Below are 26,975 nucleotides of genomic sequence, written 5' to 3'. Positions count from 1 at the left end.
TTGTGGCTCTGAGGGCTTGTCTTCGCTGCTAAAAAAGCTGTGGGTTTTTTTAACCCCAGGGTAACTAATGAATGTGAGCTAGTTTGAGGTAAAAACACAGGCACATTAGTTTTACCAGGAGGTAAATTCACTAAGGGTAACCCCAGGTAGAAGTATAAGTCTGACTATGGCAAGTTAACTCCACAGTAAAATTGAAGTGCCTGGTCTTCATTATGATTTTACCTCAAAGTAGGTCATGTACATTAGTTACCCTGAGATTAAAAACACAGCTTTTTTTTTTTTTTTTAGCAGTGAAGACAAGCCTTTTGTCATCATTCATTCTCTGATTCCCCCCTTGCAGAGGAGGTGAGGGTGGGGACTTGGGAGGTAAGCATACCCCTGTGGTATGCAGTACAAGGACGTTGAGAGGCATCTATACCCCCTTGCGCCGTAGGTGGGTGATTGAGAAAATAACAACCTTGCCCTTAGTGATTATCAGTGTGAGTAATGTTGCGGGTATGGACTCAGTCTAACATATCTTACTGGGAGAAAACTTGCATGGAAGTCAATGGGAGTTTGTCTGAATAAGGAGTGCAGGCTTAGGTCCTACATATGTATATTTAGAATTTAGTGTGTAGTGTCTGCCTGGTTTCTTTGATAGGAGTTCCCTTGTTAAATCTCTCACTATTATATTTTTATAAGACATTATTCACCTGTTTCCAACTTCCCAAATATTTACCCCTTTTCTCTTTCATTTCTCTGCCTCTTGAAAACTGTATTAGCACCAGCTTTGCCACCTGAAGAAGCATTTTTAGCTCTTTATATCTATGGGCCAGTTTGCATCCCTCCACAGAAAAACCCACAGCAGGGGGCCAGAAAAATTCTGTGAGCTTCCCCCTGAGACGGCTCTGTGAATCATCCTCTCAAGGGAGAGAAATTTGTGGGGTTGTGAGGTGAGGAGGTGGATAAAGCTTCCCATCCCTCTTGAAGCTGCAAATCTGTGGGAAGGGGATCCTCTGCATGGACAAACTCTGCCGCTGTGATATTCCAGTGGCCTCCTTTCTGGAGCTCAGTAACAGCCACAAAGATGGCCAGAGGTAGCCAATCCAAACTCTTATTAGGTCTCCCCCAAGTTTCAACAAAGAAATCCAGCAGTTAACAGATGATGATGATGTGCAGAGTAGCCTGTCTTGTGCTCCATTCTCACTTAACTTGGTATCCATTCCCACAATTGGTAGAGTCCCTTCCATTCAGAGGGACTTCATAGGGTGCTAGAGAGGGGGAAACAGTGCCACAGATATAGAACTCCCTGTCTCCCCCTTCTGTGCAGCTTGGAAGAGATCTGCTCACAGAAGGGATTCTCTGGGCCTCTATTTAATAATTATAACTTATGCAGTAGAACAACTCCTCATAAAAAGCATGGCCAGACTATTTTATGCCCAAAACATTGAGGCAGTAATTTTTAATATGAATTAGACCCACGCTGCCAAGACTTGTTACTCTTTGGAAAACCTAAATTGCTGCAGAAAATGACATCAAAGAGACCATCTTTTTGTTATATGTTTGTACAGTGCCTAGCATATTTCCTTGTCTACCAGGACCATCCTTTCTATTCTTTCTTTTACTATCCCAGTCACTATGGAACATGACCTCCCTTTCCATAGACCACACAAAAAACTGTCTAGCAATGAAGAAAAATTAAACCTCAGCACCCTGGCAAAACCATATTAATTATATAAATTATTCAAATTATATTGTTTTGTTTTAAAACAGCAATATATGTATCTAGTCAGATAAATATTTTTAATTATCCTGATGCTAATCTTAGCACTCCATACATAAATTAGAAAAAGTTACGTTCTCTGTGTAGGGGACCAAAATTCTATCATATTTAGAGCCAGATTCTGCCACCCTTACTCACCTTGAATAGTACTATACTATGCAAACAATCCCATGGATTTCAATAGTACTCTCTGTGGCAAGGTACTACTCAACTTGAGTAAGACTGGCAGAATCTGTCCCTTAGTTTGCACTCCTTCCTGCTTTGTTATTAAAAAAAAACTTTCTGTAACTGTAGTTAACATCTTGAGAACAAAAAAATTGTTCTGCTTTGGGATTTTGATCTCAAGCTTGCATGCCCACATGTACCCAAGGACATATTGAACAAGAGGCATTTTTCTCTCTCTTTAGAAGTAGTATTCCATGTGGCTTTATGTGCTCACATAACCCCAGTTCCAATATTTCAAAAGATACAGAACTTCCCAGCATGATGATAACGTTTTCCTGTGTTCCAATAATAAAAGCTGAACGTACCAGTAATTTCCAGTTCCTTTGTGGCCAGGCAGCTTGTGAAGACTAACTCACTCATAAGTACCCAACCTGCAATATCAGTGTGGGAGTCGGAAACAGATGTTCACTGGACAATACAATTTGTTGTCACTGTCGATACTATGTGGCACTTTTCCCAACTGAAATTGTTTGTGGATGGAAAAGAATGTAAGGAGTGATTCATGCCCAAAATGATTATTTTTTTCATTTGCTAGGTGCTACACATCTAAATGACTGAACAATAGAGAATTAAACAATCAAAATACAGTATGCTTTTGCATCTATGTAATACTCTACCCAACAATGTTTACAGCATTTTCCCCAGAGCCATGACTATTCTCAGTATTATTATGAAAATGTTAAGCACACAGGGTCAAATTCACTACAGTTATAAAATGCATAAAACTCTACTTAAGTCAATGGTGCTGCACCCATTTATGCTAGCAGAGAATCTGGTCCACAGTATCTATTTTCCTAGAAACTCAGGACACAGTTTTCTTCTGTAAAAGTTACAAATTAGCATTCTCGTACATAAAACAGTTAATTTATTTTAATGGCTTCTCTGTTTCGTGGCAATTTTTTCAGGATTTTTGAATCATTCAAAAATTATCAAACACTCAAAATAGTAAAATCTTCTCATAAGAATAGAATAGAATGCCTAGCCTTGATTTGAAAATATCATGAATATTACAAAAGCAAAAGCACTAGATCATACTTACTGTAAGAGACAATGGATTAGCCTAGGTGCTTTTTAAATTAAATATTAATTTTTCAGAGATGCATCAACCATATTTAACAATATACTAGATGCAGAAAAGCTACTTGAAATCAAGCCTACCATGTGACTATATTTATTAAAACAATTTCTTCTCAATATGAGCCATAATGAAAGTTAAAGACATGATTGTCATAACTCAGGGGCATCCCTACTGTATTCTTACACTGCAAATCTGTGATATAATGTTCAAGATACGTTTAAAAATTAAGACATCTCAGCTCTGATTCTGTGCCCAGTGAAGGCAATGGCAAACCTCCGATCCGGTGACAAATTGAAGCTACAAAAAGTTATGTGAGCATGCTTCAATAGGAAAATAAAGAAAAAGAAGACTATATTCATGATAGGGTCCAAACAGGAGTGAAATTATTTTAAACCTATAAAGCCAAAGTGTTGATTTATTTTTACAAAGACATGGGGTAGTACTTGATAGAATTACTGTAATAGTAATTTTACTCTTATTGCTTCATGTATCCTGCAACAAACTCCTTTAGTACTATTTGCATTAAATACTTTTATCACCGCAAAACATGAGCTGATCTTCAACTTTGCAGGTGTGGGGGGAATTAAACTATCACAACATTGAACTTTAAGATCCCCTTATGGTCCCACAACTTTAATGGTTTTAGACTTACTGTAAAGGAATAGTTTTAATGGAGGAGCACCATTTCTTCAAATTATTTCCTTTAAAAGTTTAAATTCCATGCCTGACTTCCAAATTCATCTTGTGATACGAATGAAACAAATTAGCTGACCAGATAATGCACAGCACATTAATAAATCACATTATATATATATATATATTGAGTGTGTGCATGTGTATATTTGTGCAGGAATTAAATTAAGGTTTTCATCACATAGGAGTTGGCAAGTGCCAAAAGTGATTTAGGCTTAGTTGAATCTGCATTTGACCAGGGGTTTAGACTAATCGAGCAGCAGTTACATTTCTCACTTCATCATCATGCCTTGGATTGTACAGACAGATCTTTAATTTATGAAAATGACAAAATTAAATGTTCATACCAGACATGCCATTAGGTTAAGGGGGTAGAGGGGAAAGACTGTATTAGGCCTTGTCCTTTAGTCTGCACCCAACAGAGAAGAAGCCCTGAATGCACAAAACAGCTGGGAAACTTCATGTGTAGTATACAACTTGAATAATGAATCCAAGTTAGAAATTAATTCTAATTAGGGTTTGTTTCATTTGACTATTTCCTGGCCCTGTAGTCCTTGTCTTTGTAAAATAAGGATTTATAGCTGTTGTGTTGTCTTGGTGCATTGTCTTTTTCAATATTAATATTAATCTTGTTTTAGCCATCATGCAGATTGAATTCTAATAAACACTTTGGGACTTTTAAGACCTTTAATTGTAATACTATCTCTAGAACGTGGTTATCTTAAAGTTTTGCTATTACTTAGCATTTCAATAATAACAGGCGGTTTTTAAAGTATTTTTTTGGTAAAAGTATCTAGTCCATTTTGAAAATGTTGTTGATGTTAATATATTAAACGTCCACTGACTAATTTGTGGTTATCCCTTCCTGCCAGGCCACATTTAGGTGTTAAAAAAAGTATATTAACTTTTACTGGAAACAAATTTCAATCTTTATGTTACAGGAAGGGTTTCAAAGAAGATCAGAGAGAACTTAAATTAGAAAGAACCTGCCCTACCTTTTATTAACTAGAACAAATATTGTTTGGAAAAGAGGAAATCCTTGGACACTGTATAATATCACTTTGTAAACCAGAGTTAGTTAGAGTGCTCTGAATCTCATCTTTTGATCTCAGGCAATATTTTTCTCTGTTATGTCACAGAGGTCACCTGGCTCATGTGTGACAAACTGCCTGCATAAGTCACAGTGCCAGTGGCAGAGATTTGTAACCATGTCCCTGGTCCATTGCCTTTGAATTATTTCACAGGCCCTCTGCTTTACATTTACACTCTGTCGGAAGATGAACAGGGGAAGGGAGTAAAATCAAGGGCAGGGTCTCATCCTGAAGGACAAGGGGAAACAGGTGGAAGGTTAATGGCCCTGGAGCGTATCCACAAGCCTCTCAGGCTTGATATATGGGCCTCAGGCCTAAAACGGGCATTGGCTTTCAAAGATATATTATTTCATTTGAGGAGAGACATTCTGGAGTTCCTGCATTTGTCTGCTGATAGATGATCCTCTGTCCACAATTGGTTATGGCGTGTGAGTTTTCCTTGGGCCTGCTCCCGTACATAAAAATTTTGCTGAGCTCTCCAACCTTTCACATGCCTTTAAGAATGGGACGTGTGCAGGCCGTTTGGCAGGCTGTTGAATTTTTGTGGCTGCTATTTTAGTAGCTCCTTTTGAACCAGGAGGCAAGTGGGGGATGAAAGACACTTCTGTTCATTCATACATAACTTGATAAGGGTGGCCTTGCAAAAAAAAAAAAAAAAATAGATGTCAGGAATCAATTATGCATGTGTGTGTCAGGGTCCTAAAATGAGGTTAGATCTTCTAATGCAATATTTGTGCATTGACATTTTACCTATATAAGGATACACTGAGTAATATAACAATTTAGAGAACTTCTCACAGTCCCCTATCATTTTGATTTATAATATTTCATTTTTACTAATTATTTTCAAATGTGCTTGAGTATTTGGTGCTGGAATAAATTACCCAATCCATAGCTAAACATACTTTACTAAGGGGGCCTATCCAGCCCAGTGCTGAATGCCTACTGGGAATTGCTGTACACTTACCATGAGGTGCTCAGCACCTTGGAAGGTGGAATTGAACCTAGGTCTCCCCTTTGATGAATCCCACATCCTGGATGAGTGCTCTAACCAGTTAAGTAAAAATCCTAAATTCGGCACCTTGTAATATCAGGTCCTTACTGACTACATTTTAATTAAATTATTGTACAGTTAGGGCCCAATCCTGCTTTCATCAATATCAGTAATGTATGATTGAGTTGAACAGTCAGGATTAGGCCAATAGGACATGATCCTGCAAAAATGTATTACTTAGATTAGCACTTAATACTAAGCATAATCCTGGTGATTAAATAGAACTAGGCTTAGTGGTAAGCACCATACCCAACAGTGTTTGCAGGATCAGGCCCCTTCTCTGAAAGTTAATTTATACATTCATTTGGACCCTGATTCAGCAACACACTTAAACACATGCTTAAGTCTCACAAGCATATGCTTAAATACCTTTCGATAAAGGTCTCAATTCAGCAAAGAGCCTGATCCTGCATTCATTGCACACCCAGAATTCCACTGGCTTTTCTTTGGCTGTATGGCCATGATAAATTATCATCTAGCATTTTGTTTAAAGTGCCTCTGGCTAGTTAACAGATTGTTAACAAGTTTTTCTTTTGATTTTTAGGATGTTTAAATACACATATAATGTTTGTGTCTCCGATAACTATTATAAGACTGTATTTCTTATTCCTATAGTTTGACAGCATGAATCAAGGAAAAGTTGGCTCTATAATTTAGCTACATAAAATATTATTCATTTAAAAATTATTTTTAATAGACTTCATCTTAGTCAGTAGATTTTATTTAAAACAGTTCATATAAGTTATTTTCAAATCTGCCACATTTTTATTCTTGACATTTTTGCTACAGATATATTGGATAAAACAGGCAAACAAAATCATGATATATATCTATGTATGAAGTTACCGTGTAGTTTTTGTTTATTTGTTTGTGCTGTCCTTAAGAGTTTGTGTTTATAGAAATAATTGTTTGATTTTTATAAAATGGTTGTTAGGTTAAAAACTAAACCTAGAATCATGGGAGGCTCAATCTGAAATTAACATTGAACAGAAGTATTCCTACGTTGCGGTGTAGCCTTATGGACGTAGGGCCTGATTCTGCTGTCACTGAAATGAAAGGCAAAACCACCATCGACTTCAGTGGGAACAGGATTAAGATCATCTTGTATTTCAGTCAGTCTCTGTAGATAATGTGCTGCTGTAAAGCAATTATGGATTCCTTTAGAATCCAGCAGAGTTTAGGTTAGACAAGTGAGCTAAAGACGTGAGAGACGTATTTAGTACCTACTGCAGCAGTAGGAAGGAAATCTGAGAACTTGTTAAAAGGAAAGATTTAGAATCAGAAATTCTACAGAGGGAACTGAACAGAGGGTGTTAGCAGTCAGGAGGATCTGCTTTTCCACTTGTTGCTTTGATAATGGATAAAAGGCTGTCATGAACTCGAGGATACCAGCTGGGAACAAACAGAATATTCCTGGCGGAGGGCTGCTCCCAGACTACACAGGCATTCTTTTAAATTATACAGAATAAAAAGAAGTTGTTTTTGTCATCATCATCAGTGTTGCTGTTGGTATCTTCTGTCCATGTTTAAAATGTTTGTCATCTAAGTTTATTTTAAAATTTATTTTTATTCGTCTTCTCTGTGTTATTTGCCTATCATTAAATAGACAAAAATACTTCAGATATTTCATTTAACTGACTATGGAATCCCAGAATACCAAAGAACTAGATCAAATATAAAATTCTGCTGCCTTTGTGGATCTCTCATTTGTTCTGAACATGAAGGGATTGCACCTAGGACTCAGATAATCATACGCATGCCCTGGGAGGAATAACTTGCTTGTAATCAGTTGCTTAGTTGTTTTCTTGTAGGCAAAATGTTTGATACTATAAAATCAATGGGTTCTATACCTGGAATGGGAATTACAGTAGCAATATCACGTTAGAACAAGTGATCCCTGCATGAAACAAACAAGTGCAAACATGACAACAGGCATAGGGCCCAATCCTGCAAACACGATCCACTTTACTTGTGCATAATCCCTTTGACTTCAAGTTACTGACATGCTTAAACATGTGCAGGATTGGGCCCATAGCATTTGCTATGGTGAGTGGTCAATAAGATCAGGTATAGTGCTTACTTATGCCAAGAAGCAGTATAGCTGGTACTAAATGTTGGCAGGGCATGATACTGCAGTTCTTCCTCTGGCAAAACCACCACTGAGTTTTGACCAAGAAAGAACTTAAAGGATCAGGCCCATCAGATTGTAAATGTTTTAGTGGGGCTGAGTTATTTCAACTTGCATTCTTCCAGCCAAAGCAAAAGGCATACTTAATGCCCCGTTTGTCATTCTATACTGTTCATTTTAATGATATATTTAGGGCCTCATCTTACTTTGTATTCTTATGTGTAATTACCTGTATTAAAAAAAACACTCATTACTGTTCTGTTCCACTGACTTAATTATACTCCTTAATTAAATCTTGACTAACTGGGGGTCACTGCAGTGTCAATGGGATTTGTCACTATTTATCAGCAGGTGTCTGGTCACATCTATTTCTGGTTTCCCTACTGCTGCAATCTGTTTAAGAGCTTGGTCTTTTCTAAATGCAAAGGACAGTTATGTGTTGGCTTATTGTGTTTATTTTGTGACAAATTAAATGAAATGCCAATGAATCCACTCAATAATTTTCTTATATATTAGCACTCACTGGATCTTTAAATTCAGGAATTGGAAGAGCAACTGTAAACCTTGTCAAAACACAATCCAGTATCTCAGATGTTCTCCTTTACAATGCTTATCCCTTTCTTCACAATAGAAATTGTAGTTTTATTCATTTATAAGATAATTGTGTATACAATAGATGTAAAACATATGTTGCAAACATCAATCCAGTGATACTTCCTCCCTCTCTTCCATCTCTTCAGCATGGAACGAATCTAAAACACTACCAGCAAGGATAAGCTATATCTATATTGTACACATAACAAATACAACAGGCATGTGCAACCATTGCTGTGTTGCTTAGAGTCAAAATATCAACAGGCCTGATTCTGTGCTCCTTGAATAATTCAAGTTTTGTACGTGCAATGAGTGCATAATGGTGTCAGATTATATTTGCCATTTCTTTCCATTTCAAATTTGCATGTTTTGGGTTTGTTATTTTAGTAAGTTACTTAAGGGAAATACAATTCCCATGTTTAGGTATATAATAGGCACCTAATGTTCATCTGAATAATTGATTAGTCAAGTCAGGCTTTCATAATTAGTTGTTGGCTTTCCAGTATAAGCCCACAAAACAGTTGCTGTCAGTCTGCAAACATTTTTAATTTATTAATATATATGTTATCAAAAGAGCAGCAGTAGTTACCTGGAAAGCATTTATTATTTATTCTTTGGAGGCTGAGATACGTGTATAGAACAGAAATACTATTTTCAATCTATTGTAACTTTCCCAGAAAATTATCTTTTTCTGCTGAAAGTTTTCATTGTTGTTCTCTGTCTATAAGCAACTGCTTTTTGGAAGTTTTATAAAATTCTATTAAATCATTTCTGAGTTATCCAAAGGTAGAAAAGTGGTATGTTTAATTGGTTAAGAAACTATGCATACAATTTATTTGTTGTTAGATAAATAACCGTCATTTAGATAGTAATATCTATCAGCAGTAACACTATCGATAGATACTATGAATAGATAAACAGATCTGTTGGTACAATACATGTAGTAGTGGTATCCAAGTTATAAATTGTGGAACTATATGATAAATTGCAGATTTATATGATAAATAATTTATCATGCACTTTGATTGCCTCACCTGAACTTGGCCCACTAATCCATCTCTGCTGCCTCAGATTCCAAACCTTTCTGCAGCTTCCAAGCAGCTGCCATTTTTTAAAAAGCAGCTTGCTGCAAAAATGTTTCCTTATTTACCCGCCAGTGTGGAATTTCCCTACAAAACTACTTCAGTGCGAAGTCTAAGAGAAAAAATATTCAGTTATAAACCCACAATAAGTTTAAGGTCCAGTGTATGATTCATTATCCAGGCTAGAAATGGATGCTTTATCCAACTGAAGAGCTAGCAATCCCCCCTTTCGATTAGGAGAGAACATTTGCTTCTAGCACAGGTAGATTGTGAGATACTGGATTTTAAAAGGACATTATGATTTATAGAAAATGTATTTTAGCTGTTATTAAGAGTCTCTGAAAATTATTGGTTATACATTTTTCTCTCTGGCACCAATTCAGGAAAGCATCCCTATTCACAAAAGTACTTGAGCAGGTACTTAATGGGACTGAAGCACATGCTTAAAGTTAAACAAGTGCATAAGTGCTTTTCTGTATCAGAGCCCCTCTAAGGCCTGTGAGCTAGGACTCAAGCTCCTAGCTTTATGGGCGGAAGAAAACAAACATCAGGACCACTACAACTTCTTCAAAATGCAAATCTAAAACATTTTTAATAAATTTCTCCAGCAAATATGTGCTGTAAAAACTATATCATAGGGCTGTCTAGAGATTTTTTTTGCTGCCCATTTTTAGTGACTTGAAGCATGGTTTCACCACTCTAGGTTACGTTGTCCCACAAATTCATGCCAAAAAACTTTCATACTATACCACAGCATCACGTATAAAACATATATTATAGTATATATATATACATCATATATATATATATATAATACATCTGAATATATAGAAGATAGATATTCTGTAGGCATATACACAAATGTATATTGAGAGAGACAGATAGATGCATCTATGTGTAATATTCCTCAAACTGAAGCCTAATAATGCACCTCCTAATGCAAAAGGCAAATATACTTCTAAAGTTGTAGGGAAAAGTTAATCTTGCCTTGTATTATCATTTTGTATTATTAGATGAATAGCATTTTTCATTCCCAAGTGTTATAGTAATTGCAAGATCATATTGCAATACAGGTGTCTGTAAAGAGTCAGAGCTAAGGTTACTGTGGCAATCTTAACTATAAATTTACTGATTTGTGTATTGTTAAAATCTCAAATGCAATGTTATATTAATGTAGGTTTTTTTAATGGGATATGAGTTTAAAAGCATCAGTAATTACCTAGAAAGCATTATAATTTAGTCTGTTGGGATAATTAAAGATTAGAGCTGTGTGAACATTGAAATATCCATGTTCTCATTATTACCAAACAAAGTTCTCACCAGTTCTCTTGTCTATTAACTTAAGGATTTCAAAATATTTCCCAGTGGTATTGTATGGTTATCTCCGTTCTTCCTTCTAGATTTTGAAACAGTATTATTCAAAAAAGTGTATTATTAAGGGAAATGAATATATTTGTTAAAATGATTTACATTTTCATGCTTAGACAGGTGAACTGATCACAAAGAGGACTAGAGATCATATAAATAAACAATGAATTTTAAAGCTGAATAGGATCTCAGTCTGTTTTTCTAGGATACAGTTAAATGAGAGTCATTATGTAAGCTTTCAGATAAGCTCACAAAGCTCTTATCTATACAAGCCTGATAGATCTGCCATTATTCTTAGTGAATAACAGAAGTTATATCATTCAGTTTCATTAAAAATGCATTAATCCTTTTTTAGTAACCTTCTTCTAATTCATTGATTCAATTATACACTGAACAATAAAATGTTTAGTATAATAAAAATACAGTACTAAAATGTGCTTTATATATAAATAGTGCATTGCAGTCAGATTATACCGGGTTTTAAAATATATATGTATTAACATAAGAATGTCAAGATTTTAGGCTACTAAGTATGATTTGTTGAACATTTTTGAAACCAGGTACTAGACAGAAATTTGGTGTTTAAAAAAAGAAATGCTGAAATGATTCCATGAGACAGCACTTATAGATTACACCCAGTTCTGCAATCGTTTCCCATGCAGAACTCCCACTAAAGTCAATGCCAATATGAGAGCTAATTAGTTAAAGAGCCAGGCACTATTATAAGAAGTATGCATTAGTAGTCCTAAATACTACAAAGCTCCAAGCATCCAAAAGGTTCTGAACAGTGAACACTTATGCTTTTATGGAGTGCATTGACCTGACTCTGCCTACTAGAATCCCATTGCAGGATCAGTACCTAAAGTGGTAATAGTAAGGGACACATTCTGAGGAACTTACCCACAACTTTTGACTCAGACAAATTCCCACTGAAGTCAGTAGGGTTTGGTTTTAACAATAGCCAAGTAAGAACTCAGGATTTGTTCAGAGTTAACAGGAAATATTATGAGGGTTATGCTTGCTACACAGTAATTGCAGAACCTGGCAATTTTATTAGCAAAGTTAGCAGCAATGGCAGCTGTTACAATTTTATGTTAAAGAAAGTACACTAGCCATGACCTCCATAATTTAAGCATAGCTGTTAGTTTTGTTGCTTAGATTAATCAGTTACAGCAGTGATTTTCAATCTTTTTTCTTTTGTGGACCCCTACAAATTTTGAACAGAGATTCAGACCCCTTTGGAAATCTGAGACAGTCGAAAACAGTTGAAAACCACTGTTCTATCGTAACGACAACCCCTTTCACGGACCCCTTAGACATAGTCTGCAGACAATAGGGCAGTGATGCTGGAACTAACAGTATGGGGAGTGCTGCAGCAGCTCGCCCTCCCCCCCATCATATACAGGGTTTACAGTTTTGTTCAATTACTTTCAGCACCCCCACTATATAAATTGTTTCAATGCCACTGCCTGGGGATCTGCGGACCAGAGATTGAAAACCACTGGTTACAGTAATTCAGCCTTTCAAGAATTCTGTTCATTCACTTTGCCAAGACTAGTAATTTTTGTTGACAGGCCAGTAAAGTATCATTAGTTGTACTTTATCCATTATCTTCATTGATTATGGTAAAAGTAGGTAAGTAGAATTTTACCTGGGCTGGAAAATTTCCATGGCAATTGTGCAAGGCTGGTGTAATTTCTATAAGAACTATAAAGCAAGAGGAAAATAAAAGCACACTGTATTTTCATTAGTCATCCCTTTTCAGCTTTATGTTCTTTTCTCTGTAGCAAAGGAGATTTATTAAAAGCAAAGACCTGAGGTCTTCATTCAGATATGAGGTTTGCGGTACAGTATAATTTGCACTATAGGGCAGAGGTCACACTGATGAGTCTGTTAATGCAGTCACTCTGGGATAAGATCAATCTCCATACTTCATCATATTGACCTAATAGCTCATTGGCACTTCCCTCCTTGAATTGATTAGCTCATGTGTGAAAAGAGATTGATAGATTTCTGACCCTGAGGATTCTATCAGGGTACCACCCGTGACAGGAGAATTAGATGTTTTCACCACTTCATTTGGGTGGCTCATTATGTGCATGACTCACATAATAAGGGAATAAGGGTCATATAATTGTTTTATCAATTATTCAGAACAAGACATCAGGGTTTTTTTCAGTTTTGATTTATACTATTACTATACTGAATCTTTTCCAACCAGGACATAAAAAGTAGGCATGAATAACCTGAATGCTAAGCATGACTACCTTCAACAACCACATATTAGTGACCTTATAATGTTATTTTTCCAATGCAAAGTAATAACAGATATTAGATTTGGAAAGGACTTCATGGGTCATGTAGTCCACCCCCCACCCCATCATGACAAGATTCTTTTATATATATATATAGTACTAGTATTGTTGGTCCAGCTCAGACTTTTAAGTGATAATTTGCATGCAAGATAAAGAAAGATAATTTGCATGCAAAATTTGAGTTAAAACATAAAAAAAACAATTTTTTCCATTCTTAAAGATCTTTTGCAGGACCCCAGTCTCAACCTAGTTCATCAGCCAGTCACACATTTGCAAAATGCATATATCTGATACAGTACATTGGATTTTAATGCTGTCTCATCTCATTTGAGTAGGGCCCTACCAAATTCACGGTCCATTTTGATCAATTTCACAGTTATAGGATTTTTAAAATCGTAAATTTCATGATTTCAGCTATTTAAATCTGAAATTTCACAGTGTTGTAATTGTTAGGGGTCCTGACCCAAAAAGGAGTTATGAGGGAATCGCAAAGGTTATTTTAGGGGGAATTGTGGTATTGCTACCCTTACTTCTGCGTTGCTGCTGGTGGCAGAGGCACTGCCTTCAGAGCTCGGCAGCTGAAGAGCAGCAGCTGCTGGCCAGGAGCCCAGCTCTGAAGGCAGAGCTGCTGCCAGCAACAGTGCAGAAGTAAGGGTGGCATGGTATGGTATTGCCGTCCTTACTTCTGTGCTGCTGCCTGCAGAACTGGGCCCTCAGTCAGCAGCCACCACTACATGGCCGCCCAGCTCTTGAAGGCAGCGCAGAAGTAAGGGTAGCCATACCACAATCTCCCTAAAATAACCTTGCAACCCCCTGAAACTCCCTTTTGGGTCAGAACCCCCAGTTTGAGAAACATTGGTCTCCCCCATGAAATCTGTGTAGTATAGGGTAAAAGCACACAAAAGACCACTTTTCACTGGGGGAGACCAGATTTCACGGTATAAACTGAGGGCCTGATCATTTTTTAAGTCAAGTTTTGTCTGAAAATTGGCTACTGGATCAGGCTCTAAAGTATTTATAATAAAATGTAATACAGCCCAATTTCAGATATGTCTGATTGCAGGACACACAGCAATGCAATGTTATAAAGGACATGGAGTTAGGCATTCTCATTGTATTCTTAAGATGATGTACATGCTGCATTATTTCCCTAGACATTCTGGCTTTATTTTGGGGACTGCCCATTTATGGGGATTGGTAGATTTTTTTTATTTACAAAGAAGTTCCTGTGCATGTTCCACACAGTGAAGCAGCCCTTTACTATTATTATTTTTATAATAGCACAGAGACCTCCACTGAGACAGGGATCCATTATGCTAGGTACTGTATAAACACACAATGAAAGACAGTTTTGCCCTGGAGAGCTTACCATCTAAATAGAAGGGACAGACAAAGGGTGGGAAAGAAAACAAAGACACAAAAACTTGCCCAGGTCATACAGCAGGTTAGTAGCAGACCCAAAAATTTCCTGTCTCCCAGTCCACACTGAATATGTTTCTAGATCAGTTCAAGTTACCTTTTTTACCTTTAAATTTTCTCCCAGCAATGCATCTGCATTAAAGTACTGTTCTATTGCACCCCGTAAAGAGTTGTTAAAATTGGGGCGTCACAATGGAATTTCATTTGATAAAGCCGACAGTAAATGTACAATAATTTTACTTACAACTGAGTGTCCAGATAGCCGTGACAACACTGCTCTACAGCCAAAATGCTTCTGAAATAAATGTAGTCAAACTTTACTAATTCTGGGTCACTGAGAACGAAAATTATGCTTAAAATTGTTGATTGGCTCTAGTTTTCAAGATATGCTATTGGGTCAGTATATACAATCCTTGACTTGGGAATGGCGGAGGATAAGTGAGTTATAAAGGGAAGGGATCTCAATTTAAACCAGAAATGACTAAAATACATCTTTGACTGGATCTATGAATAAATCTATGACTGGGTTTGGACAGTGCTTGCTTTTTAGGCAAAACAATGAATGATGCAATCTGAAGCTGGTATTGCATCATACATGATATGAATTGCATCATGTTATTCCTAGAAGTCATGGATGATGCAATCATAACAAAGCTTACATCACTCTGCTGAACAAATTGCCCTATATCAGTTCTAGAAATCATACAGTGCCGTGCTCTCTTATTTGTCAGTGTTTGATTTTGCAAAGGGACACATTTCTGTTTAGCCAAAGTGAGCAGAGATGCCTCGTACTTGTGTGAACAGTGCGGATAACTTCTGCTATGTTTGTGGTGAAGTGACTTTTGCATCACAAAAGCGCAGTATAACCACTATGGTTAAGAAAGCCTATCACCTTTATTTTGGCTGCAAAATTGGAGATCAGGACAAGAGGTGGGCCCCACACATATGCTGCAACACTTGTGCAACAAATCTTCGCCAGTGGTTGAACAGGAAAAGGAAATCTATGCCTTTTGCAGTGCCAATGATTTGGAGAGATCCAACAGATCATACCAGCAATTGTTACTTCTGCATGGTGCCTCCAGTTGGGAAAGGTGTGTCAAAGAAGAAAAAGTGGACTGTGCATTATCCAAACATTCCATCAGCTATACGCCCAGTACCCCACGGAGAAGGACTGTCGGTTCCTGATGCACCAGAATCATTCTCACTTGAGTCAGACGAGGAAGAGGAAGAGGATAAAACTTCTGGTCCTGAACCATCAATGTCACAGGACCCACATTTTCTCCCATCCTCCTCCTCTGAACCACAACTCATAACACAAGGTGAACTGAATGACCTTGTCAGGGATTTGGAACTATCCAAGAGTAAGGCAGCGCCGTTGGGCTCCAGACTACAGCAGTGGAATCTCCTGGCAGGTGATGTTAGGGTTTCCATGTTCCGTGACCATCAAAAGGATCTTGTCCCATTCTTCATGGAAGGTGATCTTGTAGCCTGCAACAACATCGATGGTGTGATGGCAGCCCTCAACATCGTTCACGATCCAGATGAGTGGAGACTGTTCATTGATTCATCGAAGACGAGTCTTAAAGCTGTTTTACTGCATAATTGCAATGTTTTGCCATCAATTCCAGTTGGTCATGCAGTCCATATGAAGGAAACCTATGACAACATGAAACAACTTTTGAGGTGCATAAACTATGACCAACATCAGTGGCAGCTTTGTGGTGATTTGAAGGTTGTTGCTCTCTTGCTTGGTCTGCAGACTGGATACACAAAGTACTGCTGTTTTCTCTGCGAATAGGATAGTCATGCAAGAGATTCCCATTACATCAAGAAAGATTGGCCACTCCAACAGTCATTGGAGCCTGGGAGGAAAAGTGTTCAGCATCCACCACTTGTTGAATCAAGGAAGATTTTGTTACCACTCTTACACATCAAGCTGGGTCTGATGAAGAACTTTGTCAAGGCCATTGACAAAACACAAGCAGCTTTCAAGTACCTCTGTGGAAAATTTCCAAGGTTAAGTGAAGCTAAGATAAAGGAAGGTGTCTTTGTTGGTCCTCAGATTCGTGAACTTCTTCGAGAGGATGCATTTGACCATGCACTGCGTGGAAGGAAAGCTTTCCAGGTAGTGGCAATAAATTTTCTCGGAAACAACAAGGCAGACAACTACAGGTTGTTGGTGGAAAACCTCCTCAAGGCATACAAAAGCCTTGGTTGCAACATGTCACTAAAGATACATTTTTTGCACTCTCATCTAGATTTTTTTCCACCGAACTGCGGAGCAGTGAGCGACGAGCACGGCGAGCGATTTCACCAGGACATTGCAACAATGGAGAAATGCTATCAGGGCAAATGGAGCCCATCAATCCTTGCAGACTATTGCTGGACAGTGACAAGAGATGCTCCATTTAATGAATACAAGAGACAAGCCAAGAAGCGCCGAGTAGACACTGAATAGGACTAAACTATGTACATAATAGTTTTTTGCCTTTTGTTTCATAATAAATTTTATTTATATAACCCTTTTGCTGATTTTTAAAGTGTTACATAAACAGGACAGGTGAAATATTATCATGTAAAGCAACCATAAACACATGAAAAGACCTAGGTTTACAATTTATGATTAAAACTCTACTATCTACACAATATACATAGACATAAAATGTAAAAACTTAAATATCTTAGAAACAGTAGCCCATCAGTTGTTTTAATTGTCATATGTGAATTCAGCACATCAAAATACATAATAAATAGCACATTTTATCTCTGAAGCAGACGACTTCTCAAAAATTGTAGACCAGTGCAATCAGAGGTAATTTTATAATCAAATAGTTACAAAATAACTAGCACACAAATTTCTCAGATTACTTGTGGCTTGCCAGATCCTACAACATAGTGAAAACTTAATTTTCTATGCATTCCTTGCATTCTCTATTACAAGATCATATAACTTCCCAGTGAATAAAGAATAAATATTGGGTGAGCTCTTGAACCATCTAGTTAGATCTAATTCATTGACAAACTACTGCGTGTAAGGCACTCATTGGATGAAGGGGAGGTGATCAACAGCAACAACATAGCTCCTTTCCTCATCCCCTGGCTGACACCCAGAACTGAGCATAGAAAACCTAATAACTTGGGGTGGAACAGCCTCTTAAACTTCTTCCCAGACCAAGGAAGAACCTGCTCTTGCATATGGGCATTTTTGAGCAACATTTAGAGGTGTGCCCACAAGGCTGTGTCCAACTGAGTGAGTTGACCACTGCTTCAGCATTCCATGGTCACTTCATTGTAAAGGTCCATGTTCATTTTGTGCCTTGAACAAGCACCAAATCCCTTACCGGAAAAACATTTTAATTAGGGCTGTCAATTAATCACAGTTAACTCATGAGCTTAACTCAAAAAAAAAATTGCACTTATAACAATAGAATACCAATTGAAATTTATTAAATATTTGTGGATGTTTTTCTATATTTTCAATATTGATTTCAATTACAACACATAATACAAAGTGCACAGTGCTCACTTTATATTATTATTTTTATTACAAATATATGCACTGTAAAAATAATAAACAAAATAAATAGTATTTTTCAATTCACCTCATACAAGTACTGAAGTGCAATCTCTTTATCGTGAAAGTGTAACTTACAAATGCAGATTTTTTTGGGTTACATAACTGCACTCAAAAATGAAACCGTGTAAAACTTTCAAGCCTATAAGTCCACTCAGTCCTACTTCTTATTCTGCTAATCACTAAGACAAACAAGTTTGTTTACATTGACGGGAGATACTGCTGCCTATTACTTATTAACAATGTCACCAGAAAATGAGAACAGGCATTTGCATGGCACTTTTGTAGCTGGCATTGCAATATATTTACGTGCCAGATATGCTAAACATTCATATGCCTCTTCGTGCTTCGGCCACCATTCCAGAGGACATGTTTCCATGCTGATGATGCTCATTAAAAAAAATAATGCGTCAATTAAATTTATGACTGTACTCCTTGGGGGGGGAGGGGGGAATTGTATGTCTCCTGCTCTGTTTTATCTGCATTCTGCAGATATTTCATGTTATAGCAGTCTCGGATGATGACCCAGCACACGTTCGTTTTAAGAACACTTTCACAGCAGATTTGACAAAACGCAAAGAAGATACCGATGTGAGCACTCGACCCAAGGTTTAAGGATGTGAAGTGCTGTCTAAAATCTGAGAGGGACAAGGTGTGGAGCATGCTTTTAGAAGTCTTAAAAGAGCAACACTCTGATGTGGAAAGTACAGAACCCAAACCACGAAAAAAGAAAGTCAACCTTCCGCTGGTGGCATCTGACTCAGATGATGAAAATGAAAATATGTCAATCCACACCATTTTGGATTGTTATCAAGCAGAACCCATCATCAGCATGGAAGCATGTCCTCTAGAATGGTGGTTGAAGCATGAAGGGACATATGAATCTTTAGTGCAGCTGGCACATAAATATCTTGCAATGCCAGCTACAACAGTGCCATGTGAACATCTGTTCTCACTTTCAGGTGACATTGTAAACAAGAAGCAGGCAGCATTATCTTCTGCAAATTAAAACCAACCTTGTTTGTCTGAGTGATTGGCTGACCAAGATGTAGGACTGAGTGGATTTGTAGGTTCTAAAATTTTACATTGTTTTATTTTTGAATGCAGTTTTTCAGTACATAATTCTACATTTGTAAGTTCAACTTTCATGATAAAGAGATTGCACGACAGTACTTGTATGAGGTGAATTGAAAAATACTTTTATTTTGTTTTTTACAGTGCAAATATTTGTAATCAAAAATAAATATAAAGTGAGCACTGTACACTTTGTATTCTGTGTTGTAAATGAAATTAATATATTTGAAAATGTAGTAAACATCCAAAAATATTTAAAATAAATGGTATTCTATTGTTGTTTAACAGCGCGATTAATTTTTTTAATTGCTCGACAGCCCTGATTTTAATGCATAATTGTCTATTCCTTAAGCCTGTTTCTTCCCTCATTCAATCAATATTTCAGATGCTTTTTAATAGCATAGATTTGTTTGCTCTTTTACACTTGGATTTTTCAGGAAAAGGGCTAATTTACTCCTCGATGGCTAAATCCTTGGGCAACTCATTTAACATCCAGAGGCCAGAATCTGATTTCATTTACACTAGTGTAAAATCAGAGTAGCTCCACTTATACCAGGAACAGAATCTACACAGCATCTCAGCTTCCTGATCTGTAAAATGCAGATGATGATACTTTTCTGCCTCACAGGTTGTTGTGAGAGTTAATTAATATTTTCATACCACTCTTTGGAGATGCTAAACAATAGCAAGGTGATAGCTGCCTTACAAGTACAGTACCAAAGATGGACAGTAAGTATTATATGATTGCATGTATTGCTATTACTACTAATGCTAACTCTAATGTTCACTCTTCCCTCGTGGCCAGTGTAGCAGACAATCCTCATTCTCACTTCCATACCATTAGTTTTTTATTAAATCCACTCTTCATATCCAGGGCCAGCTCCAGGGTTTTGGCCACCCAAGCGGCCCAAAAAAAAAAAAGCCACGATTGGTCCTTCGCTCTGAGTGGGAGTGAGGGACCGTCCGCCGAATTGCCGCCGAATAGCTGGACCTCCCGCCCTTCTCCGGAGTGGCCACCCCAAGCACCTGCTTGCCAAGCTGGTGCCTGGAGCCAGCCCTGTTCATATCTTCCTCAGCTCTCTAAAATTCCCACCTTGCTTTCCATAGCATTGGAGCCATTCATTTCCGCATAGTTAACAACCTTCTTGTTTTGTCTGCTGGTCGTTTCTTCTAACTTGTCATTCTCCTGGAACTTAGTGCAGCCTTTGATACAATTAAGCTATTTGATTTCCAGAGCTGCCTCCAAAGTTACACAGGCACGTCCAGCTCCTTCCTATCATGGTTCTGCTTCTGTCTAGCTTATCGTGCATTCCCAGTCTCTCATGGTGCCTCTTCTCTGCATCAACATCCTTCTGTACAGTATCACAGGAGCCTCTATCTTTTCTCTCTTCTAGCCTTGGCTTCCATTTTCACACTGATGATACCCAAGTATACCAATATGGTGTCACCTTTAATGATTCCTCCTAGCCCTCCTCCTCCTCTTGTTGTTTTGCCCACAAACTTGTGACCTTATTTTCCTTAAGCCGGTTGCCTTAGGGACATCTTAGGCCACAGGAGCATCCTTATGTACAACTCCTCTTTTTTCTTAACTCAAACATTTATTTGCCTCCACTGTAACGTTGGTGCTATTCTTGACCCTGAAGTTACCATCTCCCACATCTTCTATCACTACCTCCAGAACATTGCCCCTGTATAAAACTACCTCAGTTCCAGTTCTTCTGTGAACATCCTCCATGCCATTATCTCCTCTTTCATGGGCTATTGCAGTTTCCTTCGCTTTACCTTCTCCAACTCAGCACACATCCCAATCTCTTTCTCTACTGCTTTCTCTCCACTGATCTATCCCACTACACAATCTGGTTACTGTTAGAGCCTTCTCTTCTGCAGCTGTCAACATCTGAAACAACCTTCCTGTATCTTTTTATTTCATCCTTGTGCTATCTCCTTTCATATCTCAGTTGAGAATATACCTTCTCTCCCTCTCTGCTATAATCTATTACAGTAATTTTATTATTTAACTTTGTAAAGTGCATTGGAGACAATGCAGTATTGTACTATCTGCCTGGATTGCTAAAGCCATAATACAAATGCTATTCTTTCTGTTTCCTATTTTATATCAAGTAGCCATCAGAGCCAACAGAAGAGTTTTGAGGCCCATGTACTTAAAAAACAGCCAAATATGAGCATAGAGGAAAATACTTACTGTTGCATGATCAGATGTGCATCAAAGGAGTTGTGTGGAGGCTGGTAGATGGGGGTGCTATGAAAAAAAAAAGTGTTTTAATTCTTGAAACAGAGTAGGTCCCCAGGCAAACCATGTGAACTGAGCAGGCAAAGACTAAACAACTCTTAAAATATAAATTTGATCATCATATGTCAGACATAATGCTTCATATATATTGATAATTAAGCATATAAACAGTATTGTTACAACACTAATGAATCTTTATGGGAATCCACGTTTTAAATATTTTATAACAACATACTATTGAGAAGTTAGACATAATTGCCTGTACAATATGTAGATCAACTATAAAAAAAATTACGCCATTCCAAGTGATGAGACTATTCTAACTAGAGGTCTGGGTGTTCATAAGAAATGGCATATGTCATCCAATATATGTATGTTCTTTGTGTGCTTTATTAAGGTGTAAGGTCTAATCATCTCTGATATCTACCCAGGACAAAATTCTGCTCTCCTTTACACTGATGTGATTTCATAGTAACTCCATTGGAATTATGATTACAGTTGAAGTTAGTGGAGTAATTGTAGAATAGTACTGGTATAATTGAGAACAAAATCTAGCATCTTGTGTACAAACCAGTTCTTGGACGATATTGTAGGTGTCACCTGTTTAGTGAGAAAGGTTACATCTCCTTTCCCTTATTCCCTGGTTCTTTCCTATTATCCACACCCCTTGAGTAGCAATAATGGAAATCAAAAGATGCAGAGCCTGATAAACAGGAGAATATACACATAGCAAAATTTAAATTAGAGCCAATTTAAGCATTTTGTGTGTTTTAATGTATGCAAACATTAGCACTATGGGGCATGCAGCACTTGAAAATACAGAACCCTAAGTGCATAGAGAGGTTATTCTAGTTGTCCATTACCATGACAGAGGTTCTTTCTGAAATTAGCATGTCTCTGTTGCACAAGAGATAAATATGTTCTCCATCTTATATTTAGTTGATTGTTAATAGACTATTTCTTATTGCAAAAAATAAATTCTGTTCGTACTAGGATGAAGGTCCTCCATAATCTTTCACACTATTAGCAATGCATCTGTATCTGCTGTATTGATTTCTCTCAGGTTTTGATGTTGCTGTTTTCTAATAAATTTCACAAATGAGAACTAATATAGTGGTAAACTTTATATACAGACTACTGAAATAAGTGTCAGCTGCAAAAATGGGGTAGGTGTGAGAAAAGTGATGCAATAACTATCCAATAAATCACCAAGCAGGAGATGAACTTTAAATATTAGAAATCATTTAACATAATGCTAAAACACTTGTGATTCGAATATGTCAACAGGGACCTTAATCAAAGGCTGTTGAAACATATTTTATAATTGCTGATTCAATATATTCAAAAATAAGACTGGGACTTTTCAGCTTGGAAAAGGGACGGCTAAGGGGAGATATGATTGAGGTCTATAAAATGACTGGTGTAGAGAAAGTAGATAAGGCAGTGTTGTTTGTAGTTCTCATAACACAAGAACTAGGGGTCACCAAATGAAATTAATAGGCAGCAGGTTTAAAACAAATAAAAGGAAGTATTTCTTCACACAACGCACAGTCAACCTGTGGAACTCCTTGCCAGAGGATGTTGTGAAGGCCAAGACCGTAACAGGGTTCAAAAAAGAACTAGATAAATTCATGGAGGATAGGTCCATCACTGTCTATTAGCCAGGATGGGCAGGAATGGTGTCCTTAGCCTCTGTTTGCCAGACACTGGGAATGAGCAACAGGGGATGGAACATTGATGATTACCTGTTCTGTTCATTCCCTCTGGGGCATCTGACACTGGCCACTGTTGGAAGACAGGATACTGAGCTAGATGGACCTTTGGTCTGACCCAGTAGGGCCATTCTTATGTTCTTAAATTAAATCACCACCAGTGTTTTAAAATTCACCAAGCTTTGTCCTGTCTTCTGATTCCCAGGAATACATCATCGTGCATTGTGTAAACTAGTGCAGCCCCAGAGGGCAACAGAGAACCCACTGGGCCTAATTCTGATTTCATTTGTACTGAAGTCAATGGAGTTACACCAGTCTACTAGTGTAAGTGCGATAAGAATCAGACCCATAGTGTTTTCGTATTTGGCATGTTGGAAATAGAAGTAGGTCTACTGAAGGGAAGAGAATACTTTCATTACCAGAAACTAATATGCAAAGTATGTAGCTTTAAGCAAGATTTTACTAACTATGGGCCCAGCTCTGCATAGCCTTACTGACTTCAATGGAGCCACTCACTGAAGTAAGAATACTCACAGAAGTAAGTTTGCAGGAGCAGGTCCGACAGGCCAGATCCTGTAGAAGGCATCTTCTTGCCTCCTAGTAAAATATGTACTGGAAAGTATAGTGTTTCTCTTTACCTGTCTTTGTATCCACTTTGATACAGAAAAGTCCCTGCAGTGTAAGCAGAATTTTCAGTTGAAACTCAAAATAACTTTTTTTTTTTTTTTTTTTTGTAAAAGAAAAAAATAAAAGAACCCTAGAAACACACATTTATAATTCATCAAAAATAATGCTGGCTACAAGATACTGAATAATCTACATATACTCTAACATTGATTACAGAGAGAGAAATCTATTTTTCTGAAAAGCCCATACTAGTATTTTAAGTGTTGCATTTGATGCATTATATAATACAAATATACAGATATAACCTCATTTTAACTTTTAAATCATTTGTGGCTTCCTCTGCATGATTAGAGCTTTTGTTAACTTTTCCTTGGGGGTACAATCTCCAAATCGTGTAGATTCTAAGCATCCATGAGGAACAGAAGTGCCAGCTCTGCAGTCTGGTTGCCATTTGCTGCTCTCCAGGGCCCCTTCTGGCAGTATGTTGTCCTTACACATATATCCCTGTGCTTTACTCTTCCAGGACGAGGGAACCACATGAACGGGGTGCTGTTAATGCCGGTATCTCTGCAAGTTTGGGAGATAAGCATGCAGTTTAGAAATTGCCACACCCTGGCAGTCTCTTGCTGCCTGACCATTGGCCTGTCCCTACTTTACAGCAATCTTATGTGTAGGTGTTCATGGGCCTATCAGAAGGGAGCATGCCACAGAGCCATTGCTCTCCATTTGCACAGTTCCTTCCACCCACTTTCTTCCTTTCTGCCTGTGTCAGTGGAGAAAACTAACCCTAGATTATTAAAGTGAGTACTTGAACCTCAAGTGCAGCTTTATAAAATGCAAAGTCAAAACACAGCTACTATACAAGAGCCCAGTATGTTGCAGCTGACTATACTGTACACATTATTTTTCCATACTTTTTCAGAACAGTGGCAGGAGTTTGAATTATCAAAAGACAGTGGTTAGCGGAATAGTCAGCGGCAAGAGTTATGCATTGCATGTCAGAGTCCTAGGTAGAGCTGTGAATTGGTTTGCTGGGAATTCTGGAAAAAAAATCATTTCAGGTCAACCCCAATTTTTTTTAATTCTCAGCATATTGACAAGTCAAAAAACTGATTTGACCCAAAACAAAACATGTTTTTTTTTATTGTGAGCATTTTAAAATGTTTGTTTTAAATAAAACTGCCAGAAATTTTGAAAGAAAAAGTAATTTTAAATCAAACTGTTTCATTTTAAATGTTGAAATGAAATATTTAAACTTCAGAATTTTTTTTGATGTGAACAATCTGGCAAAACTGACATGAATTTGCAAAACTTTTTGCTGTTGCTGAATCTGCAGGGCTTTTTTTTTTTTTTTTTTTTTTTTTTTGCCAATGACATTTCAGCTGAATTTTTTTTCCCCAGCTTTAGTCCTAAGGTCTATTCCTTAGTCCTGCGTCTCATTCCAGGAAGTTGGTAGTGGTTGGGAGCACAGTGGAAACAGTGTGTTCAGTCACTTACTAAACAAAAAGCATCGTACATCACCCTGGAGCAAGGGTGACTTTGGAGGGGATGCTGGCCTCATGTTCCCCTTACTGTTAGCTGAGGGGAAGATATAATGTAGGTGTCACTCTCCAAGTCCTCCACAGACTGAGAGGGGGAACCCAGGGCTTGGTATTCCAAATGTTTAAACAAAAAAACAGAAAAATATCTTTAAAACTTTTTGTAAGGCCACCTATGCAGACCATAAATGAGCAGCACCAGGCATACACAAATCATGATAAAATGTACAGTTAACTAGTATATATCTACCAGCGCTGAAATACACTGGGATAGCCATTGCACACCTGAGGCTATCCTGGGCCAGATTCACCATTGCCCGCACCTGCTGGAGCCATTCACAGAAGCACCAAGTGGACATAAAATGCTACCAAATCAGAATGGATCTGATACCCACACTGCACTGGTATAAATACAACAGGTGCAGGGCAATGGTGAATTGGCACCCTCGTTTGTAAACATATTTCCTCTCCCTTAATTAGGAGGGGCACTTTTATTGGCAGATAGGTTTCTACTACAGTTCCAAGTAGATGGCTGGAACAATCAGAGTTAATATTAAAGCATTTTTTTTCTTGGACTTTGTAGCACTTTATTGCTGAGCATACAGATAATATCAAACTTTATAATAGTGTTCACTGATTCAGAAAGTTATATGCATTGTCATTTAAAACCACACAGACGGCTATACCCTGCATTCAGAAGACAACGCTGTATGCAAGAGTTTTTCCACTGTTACCAACGACCTATCGGGATCTACCAGACCTCTCTCCACCTATGTAACGATTTGTGAGCTACACTTGCATTCCAGGGCAGAAATTGGCCCTTCAAGTGCACTTGTCTTATAAAACTTTGATATGGGGGGATTTGCTTCACCATAGCATAAGAAAATGTAATAACTGCTTTAGCTATAGATCTGCAATGACTTTTGAGTGATCTCCAAACCACTCTTGAAAGAAAGTTCCAGCATCCCTTGAATTTCTGTGCTTCAGGCTGAACAGTTCAGACAGATGTTTAATCACTTCAGATTCACTGGGAAATGGCTATTCAATGGCCGTGGAATTAAAAAGCAGCATTTTGATGTGAATGCTTCAAGTTACTTCTTGACTTTTAGAAACATAAGTAAAAACAATTCAACCAAAGCCAACACTTATAACTTTTTTATCATGTCAGTTTTAGATTTTAATTTCAGTCATTAGATACCGTCTTGAATTTTTACTAGAAATAGATCACAAAAATATATTGGCAGTTGAAGCAACTTAAAAAGCAGCTTATGTTTGCATGAAATAGGATCCTCAAAAAAGGAGCTGTAAAATTGGGACGCAGGTTGCATTCTTTAGAAAAAAACTGCAACAATAATTATAAGTAAAATATATACCTTTACGTAGTGCACAA

At 37.5% G+C, this 26,975-nt stretch overlaps 1 protein-coding gene across 3 annotated transcripts in view; it reads left to right on the top strand.

Moving 5' to 3' along the window:
• NR5A2 (nuclear receptor subfamily 5 group A member 2) overlaps window positions 1–26,975 on the top strand; it is a 124,576-nt gene that overhangs the window by 34,897 nt on the left and 62,704 nt on the right. The gene's annotated exons all lie outside the window — the stretch shown is intronic.

Source organism: Chrysemys picta, chromosome 8 (assembly GCF_011386835.1).
Source record: "Chrysemys picta bellii isolate R12L10 chromosome 8, ASM1138683v2, whole genome shotgun sequence".
Taxonomy (NCBI): Eukaryota; Metazoa; Chordata; order Testudines; family Emydidae; genus Chrysemys; species Chrysemys picta.
Note: the sequence above shows the minus strand (reverse complement) of the source record. Positions and strands in the feature narration are given on the sequence as shown.